Raw genomic sequence first — 15,027 nt, 5'->3', positions numbered from 1 at the left:
ATTCAAACACAACATGTTAGCAGCTGACCATTCATCCACAACAGAATTACATTTTGAAACTAGTCTTTTTAATTCAATAGAATCTTTACAAACTATTTGAACTGCCAAGTCATCTGCATACATATAAGGAAATAAGCAATTATCATTTACAATATTTGGTAAGTCTTTAATGTAAATTATAAACATTGTAGGGCCTAATATAGAACCCTGTGGAATATCTGTATTTACAGGCAGAAATGAAGAGTAACTACCATTACAAAAAACTGCTTGAAATCTATTTGACAAGTAAGAGCTAACCAAGTCTAAAGAATGTTGATCAAACCCATAAAACTTAAGCTTATCTAATAATATACTGTGGGAGATAGTGTCAAAGGCCTTAGACATGTCATAAAAATTTCCCATGACACTGTACCTTGAGTCAACGCTATATATACATTGCTTCATAAAGTCAACAACTGCAGTACCTGTGCTCCTGTTTTGTCTGAAGCCATATTGATTTCTTGAAAAAAGATCATTACCTTCAAAGTATTCAATTATCTGACTATTTATCAATGACTAGCTGTGTGCCCGTTCTACGCACGGGGATCTTATAGTAGTCAGTTGAAACTTTCTTATATTAAGATTAAGAACAGCAATTAGTTTGCACATTTGCAGATATGCTGGCAAAACTATTATATATACACCTTCGCAAATACAGTATCTGACAGTTACTGATAAAAATAAATGCTTCGCAATTAAATGTCACCCGGATCGTGTTGGTCCATATGTCCAATGATTAAACTAAAAAATGTTTTATAGATCCATGAAGCGTAGCCCTAGAGTAGGCCTTTAATTAAAAGTTACTTTCCACATCGGTTAACTTAAACGTATTTAAAGTACTACCTCAACCTCACCATTTTACACTTTATTCCGGTTGACATTTTCAGTATCAAAGGTGCTCTTGTCCATTCCGTGAAACACTGAGAAATAAGGACATTAATGCGTTACCAACATACAACAAAACAACACAATACAACAATCCAACAAAGGCCACGAACTATTGATACATAAACAATATAAAGGCGTAAACAATTCATGATGGTTTGCCCAACAAATGTTTTACTCAAATAGGTTATCATTTTCTTAGCATACCGGGTAAGCTAAGATTTGGAATCCAGACAGAAAAAGCAAAACTATACAGAGTTAAGACATCACTTAAATTGAATACGGACGGCTCTAATAAATAAGGTGCAACACCAACGATATCAAATTTGTAAACTACCGGTTCTAAGGAAAAGAACCAGTACCTACGTAAGAACCTACCTAAGAACTATAGTAAATCGGACCAATTAAATACATTAATATCTAGTCCCGAGGTTATTGATCTATTGCTTTTGGATTTTCTCGTAAAAAGATATAGCGTAAACTTATCGGTGTCAGTTTGAAAAAAAGCAACCTTACCCAAACAACTTTTTGTTATTTAATAGATTACGCATTCTCTAAACAATGATTAGTATATCTATTAACATTAGAAGGAAATGTGACGAAAATCACACAATGTTGGGGTTTTGGTCATTTGTAATTTTATTTTTTAAGTAGGTAGGCCATGTATTCTATGGAAAAGTACCGGTATCAAGGATCGTCGTCAAAAAGGTTGTTATGAATAAATATGTAGGCTTACGTACCCAAGATATGAGCTATGGGCCTATTGGCTGTATGGTCCAGCGATTGCATCACACGGTGAGTAGAAACAGAAAGTGACACATTGGAAAAGCGAGTTTAGCACTTCCTCTGTTAAACCTCTGTTACAATCACCCACTGCAGTTGTGATTTTTTACTTTACACTTTACACAACCGCCATTGAAGCGCCGTCAATGAGTGGAAACCTTTTTTGTAAGGTATTGGCGACGATCATTTCAGTGTCACAGCCCTATACAACACTGATTCAAGGTCTTCTTCTTTCTGGTTGTCAAAACTCAAGAAACATTTTATACTCAAAGAATTTCTGGTTCTGATTTGGACGATGTCTAGTTATTTAATTTCATTTACGGTTACACTATTAGACTATATTATTGCACTTGCTATTAATTAAATCCATTATGTAAGAAAAACGTTTTTAATCTCACTTGGTTGGGATTTGCTTTCAAAACGTGATTCGAAATAGTTGCGGTATTTGTAAACAACATTTGTAAACATGTCATTGACAGCTAGAAAAAATAATCTTGATCCGAACAGCTGTTCGTTATTTCATAGACGATTATGTGATAAAAATTGAACGAAAATTTGACAAAAATCGCACAAAACTGCATTTTTGAACGTCCGTAATTTTATTTACAAAGTAGTGAGGCTATATTTTAATCACTAAAGACACTCTCGCCAATCCAGTGAATACATTAAAATGGCTTGGATCTTGATATGTACTCTGGTTTTCACGGAGAAGATTGCGTAAAATGCCATCTTGAGTGTTACAGACAAAGGGACAGACAGACAGACAGAAATTGAGATAAGACTCGTTTCTGCTTCTTTAATGTATAAAACGTAAAAATAACCTAAAAGTATATAATTCTGAGCAATGTACAGACAAAACTCTAATTTTATTTATATAGATTCAAACACCTTGGAAATTACTGGAAGAATCGACACAGGGCGATAATTGTTATAATCAGACTTATCTCCCTTTTTGTACACTGGAACAATCTTTGAGATCTTCAAACATTGAGGAAAGACACAATTATCAATACACATATTTATCAAGTATGTCAGCACTTCAACAATAAAAGGTGCAGCTAGTTTCAGTATTATAGAATTAAGACAATAAACATCAAGACTTACACTATTACTTAGTTTGAAAATAGTTTGATACACCTGTTCAACAGTGACATGTTTGATCTTAAAGCTAGGGGCAGTATCTAATTTTAATTTTTCCAGAAAATATTTTACATCCTTATTAGATTTAGGTACACTGTGTAGAATAGATTTTACAGTCTCAATAAAAGTAACATTGAAAACATCAGGTTTGAGTGAGAGTAAAGATGTAGTTGTTAAAGGCAACTCATTTTTGTTCCTATTTTCATTAACTATCGACCAAATTGCTTTTGGTTTACTCTTTGCACTCAGAATTCGGTTACAGTTGTAGGCTAACTTTGCCTGGTTTGTCTCAAATTTATACTTTGATTTTAACTTCTGATATGAAGTTCGATATGTCACGTCACCAGTAGAAATGTATTGGTTATACATATATATACATTGCTCTTTAAGATTTAACAAACGATCATTGTACCATCTAGGCCTAAAATGTTTTTTTATTCTTAACATTACTTACAAACACAGTAGGAAAAGCTAAATTTACAATACCTAAGAATGTATCCATGAAACATTGGACCTTACCATTCAATGACATGTCATTATATACAAAAAGCCAGTTTACCTTACGTAGCAAGGAGATGAAATAGCTAACATTCAATTCAGGAATAGGTCTAACTTCTGTCCTGCTGGGTTTAATTTTCATGGGATTACTAGCTTTAGGCCTATCTGTTTCCAAAAATAGGCTACTTTCCATTACCACAGCGTTGTGGTCAGAGACCATCATTATTTCAACCCAAGATCTTTGCCTATCTATGTGTACAGAAGTCGCAATATTATCAATACATGTACCTTTACCTGTGCCTTTCAGACTGGGCCTGGTAACCTCATTAACGACATGCTTTAAGTTAAAAGTTGAAAGCAAGTCATCAAGTGTTGATGCCTTCCCACTATTTAATAAGACATCTACATTTAGATCATAGCCTAATACAACAGCAGCATTTGATTTATTTTTATTATATAGCTCAGATAGAACATTGTACAACCTGTCAATAAATAAGTCAAAGTTGTGATCAGCAGGAACACGGTACAGTTCAAGAAAGATAACATTATAGTTCTTTATGTATACAGCTGCAACTTCACATACTTGCGGGATTGAAAGTTCAACCAGGTGAGACAACTCCTCATATTCAAGATGTGACTTGAGAAAAATGGCTGTACCACCTCTATTACCCAGTGATCTAGCGACGGCGCTCGCCAGGATATATCCAGGGAACACAATATCATCTAAATTGTCTCTACTCAGCCAATGTTCACAAATTCCAACAATCTCAATACTGTGTTTGAGACAAGACGGGATTAATTCATCTACTTTACCTAGAAGCCCCTGGGAATTCCAATGTAAGACAGACACCGTTTTGCAAACACCGCTAGGAACCGATGAGTTCAGTAACTGTGTCATACAGGATTCCGATGAGATAAAAACAGTCGGATCTATGTAGGACTTCCCAGAGCACTAGCTTGGGGTAAAAAACGCATCTCTCTATTCTGGGCGTACTTACGAGGAGCACGAAACTTACTCACAACCACACCTTCAGGCCAAAAGCCTGGGTCCAATAGTTCTTGGCTTAGTTCACTTGGGATACCTACTTTAAAGGAGTTGTAGGAGCTATAACGAGTAGCAAGTTTTTCACATACATAGTCATGTTTCTTGTAGTAATTAAGAAAAGCAGTTATTACCTTATTGTCAACAGATGTATCAAGACCAGATAGGAAAAGCCACAAAAGCTTTTTAGCAGGCTTTAATGTAGAATTAAGAACACTTACTTCCTTAGTACCATATATTACCTGACGTTTCCATGATAAAGTCTTTGCAACCTCAGCATAGGGCCGCTTGAAGTTAGGCCTATCATTCACAGGAGTTCGGGTTTCTTGCGAAAACAAAATCAGTATTTCTTTGAGATTGTTGATTAGAGTTCACTTTACTACTACGTCTATTGTTGTTCACTGTTCGCCAATTATTCGAATTATTGACAACTCGAGTGTTTTGAGAATATCTAACCTCATTTTTCGCTGAGTCATCAAGATGACGATTCCTGTTGGTTTTTATGTCATTGTGAAATTGTTGTCGAGAGTCCCACGTCAATGTACTCCCATCGTTACCGTTTGGATGGCTAACGGACTCAACGCTTGAGACCAGTCTGCAATCAGACTGTACTGAGTCAGAAACATGTTCAACGTTGTGTCCAACTGCGGACTGAGTTGAGTCTTTAGTTTCAGCATTGGTTTTAGTTACACCCACTCCAGCTCCGTTTGAGTCTCGATGCACCTCTACCTCTACGAGAGCAATCCTGTCATTAATTTGACTTTTAAAACTTGAAAACTCATCTGATAACCTCAAATAAACTGAGTTTGATTCTTCAATTTTCTTTAACATGTTAAAATTATCATTAGACATACCTTTTACAAGTCCAACAAGATTGCTGACAACTGAATTTACTTTTAAAAAGTCTTCAACATTCGAAATCTTTGATAAGATATGAGAAATCTTATGGTCGCAGTGTTTGCAATACCACTTAATTTTGTGGCCAATGTCGTTAATTTTCTCGTACTCACTGTCTGTTATGTTGAAACATAAAGAGGTCTACAACTATAAACATGATGATGATATGAAACATCCATTATCTACAACTATAAACATTCTCCGAAAAAAAACTTTGATCAGGCTCTGTAATAAAAAGGACTTTAAATAATGTGCTGCAAAATTTTGTTTTAATAGCTGGTTTTCATGGAATTTGACTTTAAACATTTTAAATGGCGGCCATTTTGTTTTTTACCCACAGCGGTCAAACACACCATTTTCAAAAGTGCCACCATCGAAATTGTATTTCTCAAAGGTCAAACGAAGAGATTAAGACTACAGTACTCCCACACCTGCCTCATCAAGGAGCACACGGGTGTACATTTGACAGTGGACTATTTATAAAGCCATTTCTAACGGCTAGAACTAGAACCTGTTATATGTCATGCAAGTAAGAAGACACGTTTTTGAACCTTACGTTTTTCTTCATAGATCTGTCACAATATCTATAGTATCGAATTCAGTAATAGCATTGACTATATAAACTTTAACGTTAGTGTTTATATAGTCAATTGTAATAGGCTACTGGTGCTACCGATGATTGCTGATTGATGCATGTGTAAAGTTAGTGGCTAGCAGACAATTTGACAACTAACTATGGCACCTCAGGAAATCAGCTGTTTCCACGTCCTCGCTCGCGCGCTCGGCGCTCGCCTTTTCCCTAACACGTCAACAGCTGACTGCTGTAAAAATTGGATGATGCGTACAACTTTCCATAGCATAATATTATTGTTTTATTCGTTGTGCTATTGTCCACAAAGTTTATCTATGTGGAACTTAATACTACTCCTGCCATTGCTTATTAAGTTTAATAAAAACTACATTGATGTCTGTTTTATGACATCGCGTGTTTTAAGGACGTTTAAATTTATTATTCCAAGGTCCAAGGGGATTGGCTTTAGCCACTGTAGCCCCCCCCCCCCTTGGAACCGCCAGTGACATAAACTTACCTCTTGATACCCTTCAAAGAACGGTCATTATGATTCAGGTAATTATAAATACATATTTATACATAGTATGTATTGATGTATGTGTCCGTTAGCACGACTCCTCGAGAAAAAATGATCCGATTTTGATTAAATTTGGTATATAAGTGTATGGGAAGGAATCTATTGGAATACTGTTATTCTGATAGACTTACTAATTCGTTACTAATTTTTTGAAATTATTTTAAATTTATGCTACATTTCAACAACTGCAAAACAAATTAAATTAAAAGTCCCATGGCATAAAATTGTGTGGTCTTCACTATTTCGAACTACTGTACCTCAAAACATATCTATATCTATAAAAGAGGAACTATGTATGTATGTATGTGTGTGTGTGTATATACGCTATGGACTCCGAAACCGCTCGACAGATTGTATTGAAACTTTCAGGCATTATTAAACATCTTTCAAGGATGGTTCGAGTAAAGTTTGGTGCAGATCCGTCAAAAGGGCTCTGCCCCAGAGGGTTTTAAGTGGACCAATGTCAGAATTTTTGATCTACAATGTTTACAAATAAATATAATTCAAAAGCAGATGTTTACTTTCACCAACTGTTTTGTAGGTTTGAATAATCACAACATTCTGTATGAAGCCGGGTTTTCCTAGGCGCGTAGTCGGCCAGCGGAGAGAGGAACGCGGAGAGCGGACTCAGCTGGTCTTAGGTAATTTAATGTTACTGTTTTCCTAGCAGCGGAGCGGAATGCCATGTTAATTTCAATTCCGCTCTCCGTTGTCCGCTCTCCGCTGGCCGACTCCGCGTCTAGGAAAACCCAGCTTTAGCAATAGTCATAATTTGAAATAGTGCCACAGTGTTTCTACAGAGTGCAGCACAGAAAACTATTTTACTTTTGAATAAGTCCAAATGTATTAAACCCCAATCGCAGCACACCTTTGCACTTAAAAACGTTTAAATTCTCCAATGTTAAATATTAAAACATAAAAACCTTTATCAAAGTATTATAAAAAATAAAAGGGATGACTTCTTTAAATTTATGAAAAAATGTTTGCAACCAAAAGGTGAGTGAGCGTAGCGAACGAACATCAACCTGGAGGCGAGTAAGCGTAGCGAACGAACGTCAACCAGGACGTGATTGGGCAATGCGAATACTTATGAAGTTAAGCGGGGCAAAGCCCGCGGGTACAGCTAGTATTAAATATAACTTGAGGTATCACCACACAAAATGATTTCATAGTTGTGTCGATTTTTTTACTCTAAACTATGTAGAGCTTACAATGACTGATATAGGGTAGTAATACGATTAACTTAAACCCAATCAGAAAAGCTAATAATCGGATTCCAGCTAAACAACAGATATACTGGCCTTTGACAACGCGAAATAACTTAATTGACAAATTTTAAATATAATTCGATTCAAAGTAAATAAACCTTAAAAGCTAAATTTAGAACAAAGCTAAAGTAGGTTTTGTTGACATAAGAAAGTCTCAAAATTAAAAGCAAACATTTCATAAAGGATCATGCAAATGAAGGGTGAAGTATGGGTTTTTGTAAATTTGGTGCGCAAAGCCAATGCAGAAAAATTATATTTAACATTCGCTAGGAAGTAAATTCAAGTAAATTGATTTAAATAATACATCGGCGTGATTTATTCATTTTATTTTATTCTACCTTATAAAACTATTTTAAAGGTTTCATTTGTTAAACTGCGCAGTTTTCTTTACGGAATGTAAAAAACTTAAAAAGTAAAATACATTAATATAAAACAAAAAAAAATCCTACTAATATTATAAATGAGAAAGTTTGGATGTATGGATGGATGGATGTATGTTTGTGACAAGTAAACGCAAAAAATACTGGTCGGATTGGGCTGAAATTTGGTATGATGATAGCTCACATTCCCGATTAACATATAGGCGCATTCTTATCTTATAAGTACTTTCGGGCTCCGCCCCAGTGGCTCTGGAGTTTCCCATGTTAACCTTAAAATGAGTAATCGTATTTAAAAGGAATAAAAGAATTTTGTCAGCTGTTTCCACTACACAAGTTGGTTATATGATATTGAATAGCATTAAAAAGTTACAAGGTTTACCAACAGGGTGCAGTACTATTATTTTTTTACATTAATGACAACAGCTATCCTAAAAAGGCCATAAAGGTAAAATTTTGTTTTTAAAAGGCTCATGTGTAACTATTTTATCAACAGATGTAAAGATCAAAATGTTTCCTTTTCGTGTTCTCTTCCCGTTGCAAAGCACGGGTACAACAGCTAGACTAGTATTACATAATAATTACGTCTATAAGGCGTGGTGTTTTTTTAATTCTTTTATTATAAATTATCCAAATTGCTATCTAACGCACGTTCAGCATCACTACAAAATTAAGATATATAAATTCACCTTCATGTATACATAATAATGATAATAGTCATATTAAAAACCCCCGCCGCAGCAAACCTGCCGACTAAGAGCATTTCCATTTATGAAAATTGATTCTCAATTCATTACAAAATTAAGATATATAAATTCACCTTCATGTATACATAATAATGATAATAGTCATATTAAATACCCCCGCCGCAGCAAACCTGCCGACTAAGAGAATTTCCATTTATGTAAATTGATTCTCAATTAAAACTATTTAAATAACATTTTTTACCCCATAAACCCCCCCCCCCCCGGAAAACCCCGTTCCCATGCTCCGATCATGCTGGTTCGCGAACTCATTCAAGTTTATCTCGCCTTACACCTTTAAACCAAATTTCGTCAAAATCGGATAAATATTACTCAAGTTATGAAGTTATAAAAATTTGAACGAATGGTGTTATTAGCTTCTGGGGACATCAAAATGAAAAAGTAAATCGGTCCCGGGCCTAGGTCTTACCATGCCACCTGCGTACGGTAATAGCTACTTCCCTATAGGGAAATTCGCTAAAAGTAAGCTAATAGTTTTAGAGAAGTGAACAACACGCTACTACAATAATAATTGAACTTGTATGTACATAAAATAGCAAAACTAATATTTCCAATTTCGATTTACCGATAAAAACTTTCTTATAAATTACAATAAGCCACATAAGTAGCGTGTATATCATATTCTTTTGTAGTCTGCATTGCCTTGTGTAGCTACTTAGAGCTTGAGTATATTATTTAAGCACGTCTTGAGAGAGGTAATCTGCAGTGCTCTGCAGGGGATTCTCAACAGAATAAACGATGATGATGTGTTACTGTGTCCAATTGTGTCTGCACATAAAAACTGACTGATACCTTTGTCTTTTAATGTAGAATATGACGTAATAAATTAATGTATGACGATGTTAATTAAAAAAAAATATTGTGCAATATACTTACAAGATTACACTATTACAATAAAATACCCAGGTTGTCGAGATAAATAAAATTTCTCAAATCATAGTACAAATATTAAACTAAGGGTCTTTGGTAGCACGATCTGAAAATAATAAAAATGCTAACAGAAAATCTGCAAGACATCAGCTCGTTAAAATTAGATGCCCTTTACTATAATGTTGTAAAGATGAGAAGGTTTACCATAAACTACTTAATTACTTATTTAGTAATAAACATTGGCCTATACTAATACATTTTACATCAATACATATAATAATCGTGCCGGGTGTCTTGCAACTATATGAACAAATTGTGTCGCGTTATTCAGCAAGTCAAGCCTGCTTATCCTATACTTTCTCTCCTCTAAAAGAAACAAATATGTAATATTACATGTATGTTATCTCATTCCGTCTTCGGTATATCTTTATAAATGTTTTTAATTTTACAAAAGCATTCATATCTCCGGTTTGTGTCACAGCGTTGTAATTCTCCTAATATTCATACACTCCCCTTCTGTAAAATATTAATAAAACCTTGAAAACGGTTTGAAATTGGTGGCTATTTTAAATTTTTGATGCAGAATTCCAAGAAATAGTAAATTTTACAATGAAATTGCAAGCTACACAGGTGAGTGACATAGTGTGGTTTTAAGTAAAATATTAATAGTTTATTAAATAAATAGTATAAAATAAATACATTTGTTAAGTTTAATCAAAATCCATAAACAAACAAACTAAACAGTTTACTTACTCTCCATAAGAATAACTTGGGATGTTAGGTTTATTTTTTTCTCCGTAAACATTGCCCGTTCTAAACATGTCTATACACTGAATAATTTGTTTACCTCTTCAAAAGATTTAAGAGATAAATTAGTACGTTTTTTTAGAATCAAACATGGGAAAACCAATTTAATGGGGGACCCTGTTTTCATGGTCCGATCATGCTGGTTCATGAACTCATTCAAGTTAATCCCGCCTTTCATCTTTAAGCCAAATTCAGACATCAGACGAAGATAACTCAAGTTATCGTGTTCACAGACATATAAATCTATATTAAAGCGTATATATATACTGTTATAATGTATAATCTAATATTTAGACATACTTAACTATGTAGATACAGGTTTTCAAATAATTTTATTTTGACGACATGTTTTTTTCTTAAACTTAGTCCATTATCAAGTCATATTTACTATAACCTCATTCTTAAAAGTAGCATTAGAATAGTTAATAATACAATCATATGTAAAAATAAAATGTAAATAAATAAAAAAATATTTGAAATAAATCTTGGTTAAATATTTTTATTCCCTTCTTCAATATACAATTTTATATGCTTTCTTTTACTTCTTTTCGTAGTTTTTCAGTTTTTTCATATATTAGTGTGCTTGGTTTATAATGTTTATCATATAATTTTTTTTAATACAGTACTTCTGAAACTAAACCAGAATTAAGAAGAATTAGGAAGAATATGAAGAACAATTAGTAATTAGGGACTTATAGCCTTAAAACGTGATTGACGACCGCTACTACCTCAGGCAAATTCGTATTTCACTAATTAACTCATTTGGAAATAATAATAAAAATTACATTGGCCTTATTGGTTGCAAAGTAACTATATTTGTTGAACAAACTAACAAGGAAAGGTAAACAAAAGAGGTGTAATGTGTTTATAACAAGCCATCCGCAGTATACTAGCAAATTATAAAATACAGTACTAAAGATTACTCGATATAGAGCAAGTCAGTGTTGATGAGTGATGAGTGTTTCGTGTCGGTGTGGTATGAGTGCACTGGCGTACAGTCCATATTTCACTCTTATTTAAGGGTATATCTAGGGTTATTTATTCTAAGGAAGGTCTAAACACTTCAAACTCAAGTTTCATTATATCCTTAGCTTAAAAACCAAATAAACTATTTACACGTCTACATGAAACAAATGCTTGGATAGATTACGCATTACAATTACTACCAAGTCAGCTTGTGTGAGTCATTTAATTTTGGAATTAATTCAATCAAAACAAATAGTTAAAACAATCTAATTGAAACTAAAAATACCCCCACCGCAGCAAACCTGCCGTCTAAGCGAATTTCCATTTGGCCGAATTGATTTTCAATTGATCTATTTAAATAACATTAGGTTTAACGAACACCTAGGTTTGCTGCTACAAGGAAACTAATAAAGTAGTGTGTTTTTAGTAAAATATTGATAGCTTACTATAAAATAAATAAATTTGCCAAGTTTGATCAAAATATATCCATAAACAAGCAAACTACAACATTTTACAATATTCTCCATAAGAATAACTAGGAATTTTGAATTTACCATTTTTTTAGTTTTCTCCGTAACCAATAACCGTAAAAAAAAACACTTTGATATACTGAATTGTTTGTTTTTATAAGCTCTTTTAGAAGGTTTAGAGAAAAATTGGGAAATTTTGTGTTTTGAGGGTAAGAAGTGAGAAAAACCAATTTTTACCCCATAAAACCCCCCATAAAACCCTGTTCCCATGGTCCGATCATGCTGGATCGCGAACTCATTCAAGTTTATCCCGCCTTACACCTTCAAACCAAATTTCATCAAAATCGGATAAAAATTACTCAAGTTATCGTGTTCACGGACACATATATATATATAAATCTATATATATATATATACATATATAAAAATTTGAACGAATGGTGTTTTTGGCCTCTGGGGACATTAAAATGAAAAAGTAAATCGGTCCCGGGCCTAAGTCTTACCATGAGACCTACGGTAATAGCTACTTCCCTATAGGGAAATTCGCTAAAAAACTAAATTTAATAACAATCTCTTGATAATTTCTTTAAGATTATTTATTCGACGCTTTTATTTATCTAAAAACCTTTTGGATATACACTCGGAATTGAATGGCAATTTTAGTGTCATTTTAGCCTTGATTATCAGTCAAAATGTTCTAGGAATTCCTTTTTTCTAAGTGGTTAACAATATTAAAGTAATAAAGTTTTTACAAAAACATGACGGTTGTTGTTATTAGATTAGGAACCACCATATAAACACAGCTTAAAGTATCTAAATTATAATCCATATTGTTCGCAGTATGAGCATTAAGTTTTATAGTTATAATTTAAACGTTTCTAAAGCAATGCAAGCCAATTTTGACAATTTAATAAGAAATATCTATTTAAAAAATCTAATTTGCTTGCCATATCCAGTCAAATTTATTAATATATTAAAAGTGGTTGTAATAATTATTATTTATTAATAAATACTTTATTATGTACAAATAACAAACTCTATACATATCAAATAGTGATTTAAAGGGATGTTATTTTGTTTAATTAACTTAATAATATTGAATTACAAAACAATGGATTTCCATTAGCACTTTGGAATAGTAACGTCTGAGTAGTCGAGGCACATCTGCAACTCCTTAACGAGCAGTGTTAAGAAATTCTAGCCAACTTTCCAGCTTACGCCCAATGGTACAAATGCGGCAATTAATCTTTGTTAGTGTTACCGATATAAGATTAATTCATTGTTTTTAAATGTTTGCTGGAATAAAAATATATATTTCAAAACATTATCACTCTTGTTAATTAAAACACTCAATAAATCGAAATTTTGCATTAATTTATAATAAAAACTCAGTCCGTAAAAAAAAACATAATAAAAATTAAAAAAATGTTGCTATAAAATGAGCTATTTAAGTATAACGCTCTATATTGCATAATCCGGTATTTTAAGAGGAATTGTTTGTAATTCGAATGGATCGTTTTTCCCCGATGGATCAAACCTCTTGATAGTTCACAGCTCTTGATAATTGAAATGTATTTGCTTGGCCTACCAATTTCGAACTATCAAGAGACTACTGTATAAGGTGTTAAGCATAAATGTGAATGCCTCATCACACTTGTTCTTCAAAATGTAAATGTCCCAAAAATAAAACCATATTAAATGCTGTAAACACGAAGACAGAGATCTTTATATATAAAATTTGTGCTTTTATCTTACTGAACAAAGTATCTATGGGTCTAATATTCAAAGTATAGAGGTGCAGTACGGTGCAATTAGACCTAAAGCTCACCACCCAAAGTGAGATCTAACTTTTGACACCAAACTGTTCAATGTAGTCCCCGTATCGTATGGTAAAAAGCTACACCATTTTGAGCGTCAGATTTTGAGAAAAAGCTTATATAAAAAAAATGTGTAAGTTTTTTGTTTTTATTAAATATTTTTTGAACCATGTGGTTAAGCGCATAGTACTTGATTTGTTGTTTTTGTTGTTGTTAATTGCACCGTACTAGTATTGATAAACTTTGATCTCAATTTATGTTTGACTGAAAATCAAACGGATAAATAGTTGACAGTTCTTAAAACTACATGTACGTTCTTACTAAAACAATTGTTATTATATTTTATAATATATATTCCCGCTACTGAATTTAACTGATTGAATCCAGTAAACTAAATTTTAATGATTCAGTTGACAACATAATAATCGGAATGTGTATAATAAACCCTGAGAACAAACAGCTCCATGTCGTCCACTTTCCCTGACGGACGACAACTCGTGCATCTGGCATGGAGAGGCCATTTTTTTCATTAGCCATGTTCATGTCCTTGTTTAAATAAGCCAATGATATCATTTATCAGCGTAAGCTGATGAAGCGTGTTTGGTTGAAAAGCCATACATCCTAAACAAACTGATATGAAAGTTCGAAAAACTTTATAATTGTTGATAACTTTACTTATATAAATAACACAATTTTCATCAAATATTGTAATATTATAAAACTATCCTTATCACAACTCAAGACAAAACTGAATCAAAACATAAATAAAAAACAATAACAATAAAAATAAAGAACATATGTTAATTAAAATATGAGCATTACCAACCTCTTCCTTTTTCCAAAATGTTTGTAAGTTCTTAAAAGGTGTCTATTTCGAATGTAATCTTATCCTTCCCCGCGCACAATGTACTTTCTCCTCCCTTCCTTTCGAACAAATTTACCCTCAAGCCATGTCGCATTCTTCAATTGGGGTTGTTTCTTTAACCAATCGATAACGGAGGCAGCTCTGTGGTACATACTGATTTTTGTACTAACTCTTTTTACGTTCCCATAGATTCTGAAATTTTGTGGAACTTGTGGCTTCAGTAAGCTCTTATTTATTGGCAGTTTGCTTCGTGTTCTTCGGCTCATGAGGAGTTGAGCGGGCTTAAAGCCAATTCCTTTGCAAAGGGGTGTTCCTAAGGTATTAAAACTTAGGAACGTTTTAATAACGCTTTTTGGAAGTCCACTCCATCTTGACGCGATTTCTTCAAAAA

This window comes from Macrosteles quadrilineatus, unplaced genomic scaffold, assembly GCF_028750875.1.
Source record: "Macrosteles quadrilineatus isolate MER2022 unplaced genomic scaffold, UCM_ALF_1.0 Scaffold_1__1_contigs__length_201487025, whole genome shotgun sequence".
Lineage (NCBI taxonomy): Eukaryota > Metazoa > Arthropoda > Insecta > Hemiptera > Cicadellidae > Macrosteles > Macrosteles quadrilineatus.
The sequence above is the reverse complement of the archived record's forward strand: the minus strand, read 5'-3'. Positions refer to the sequence as shown.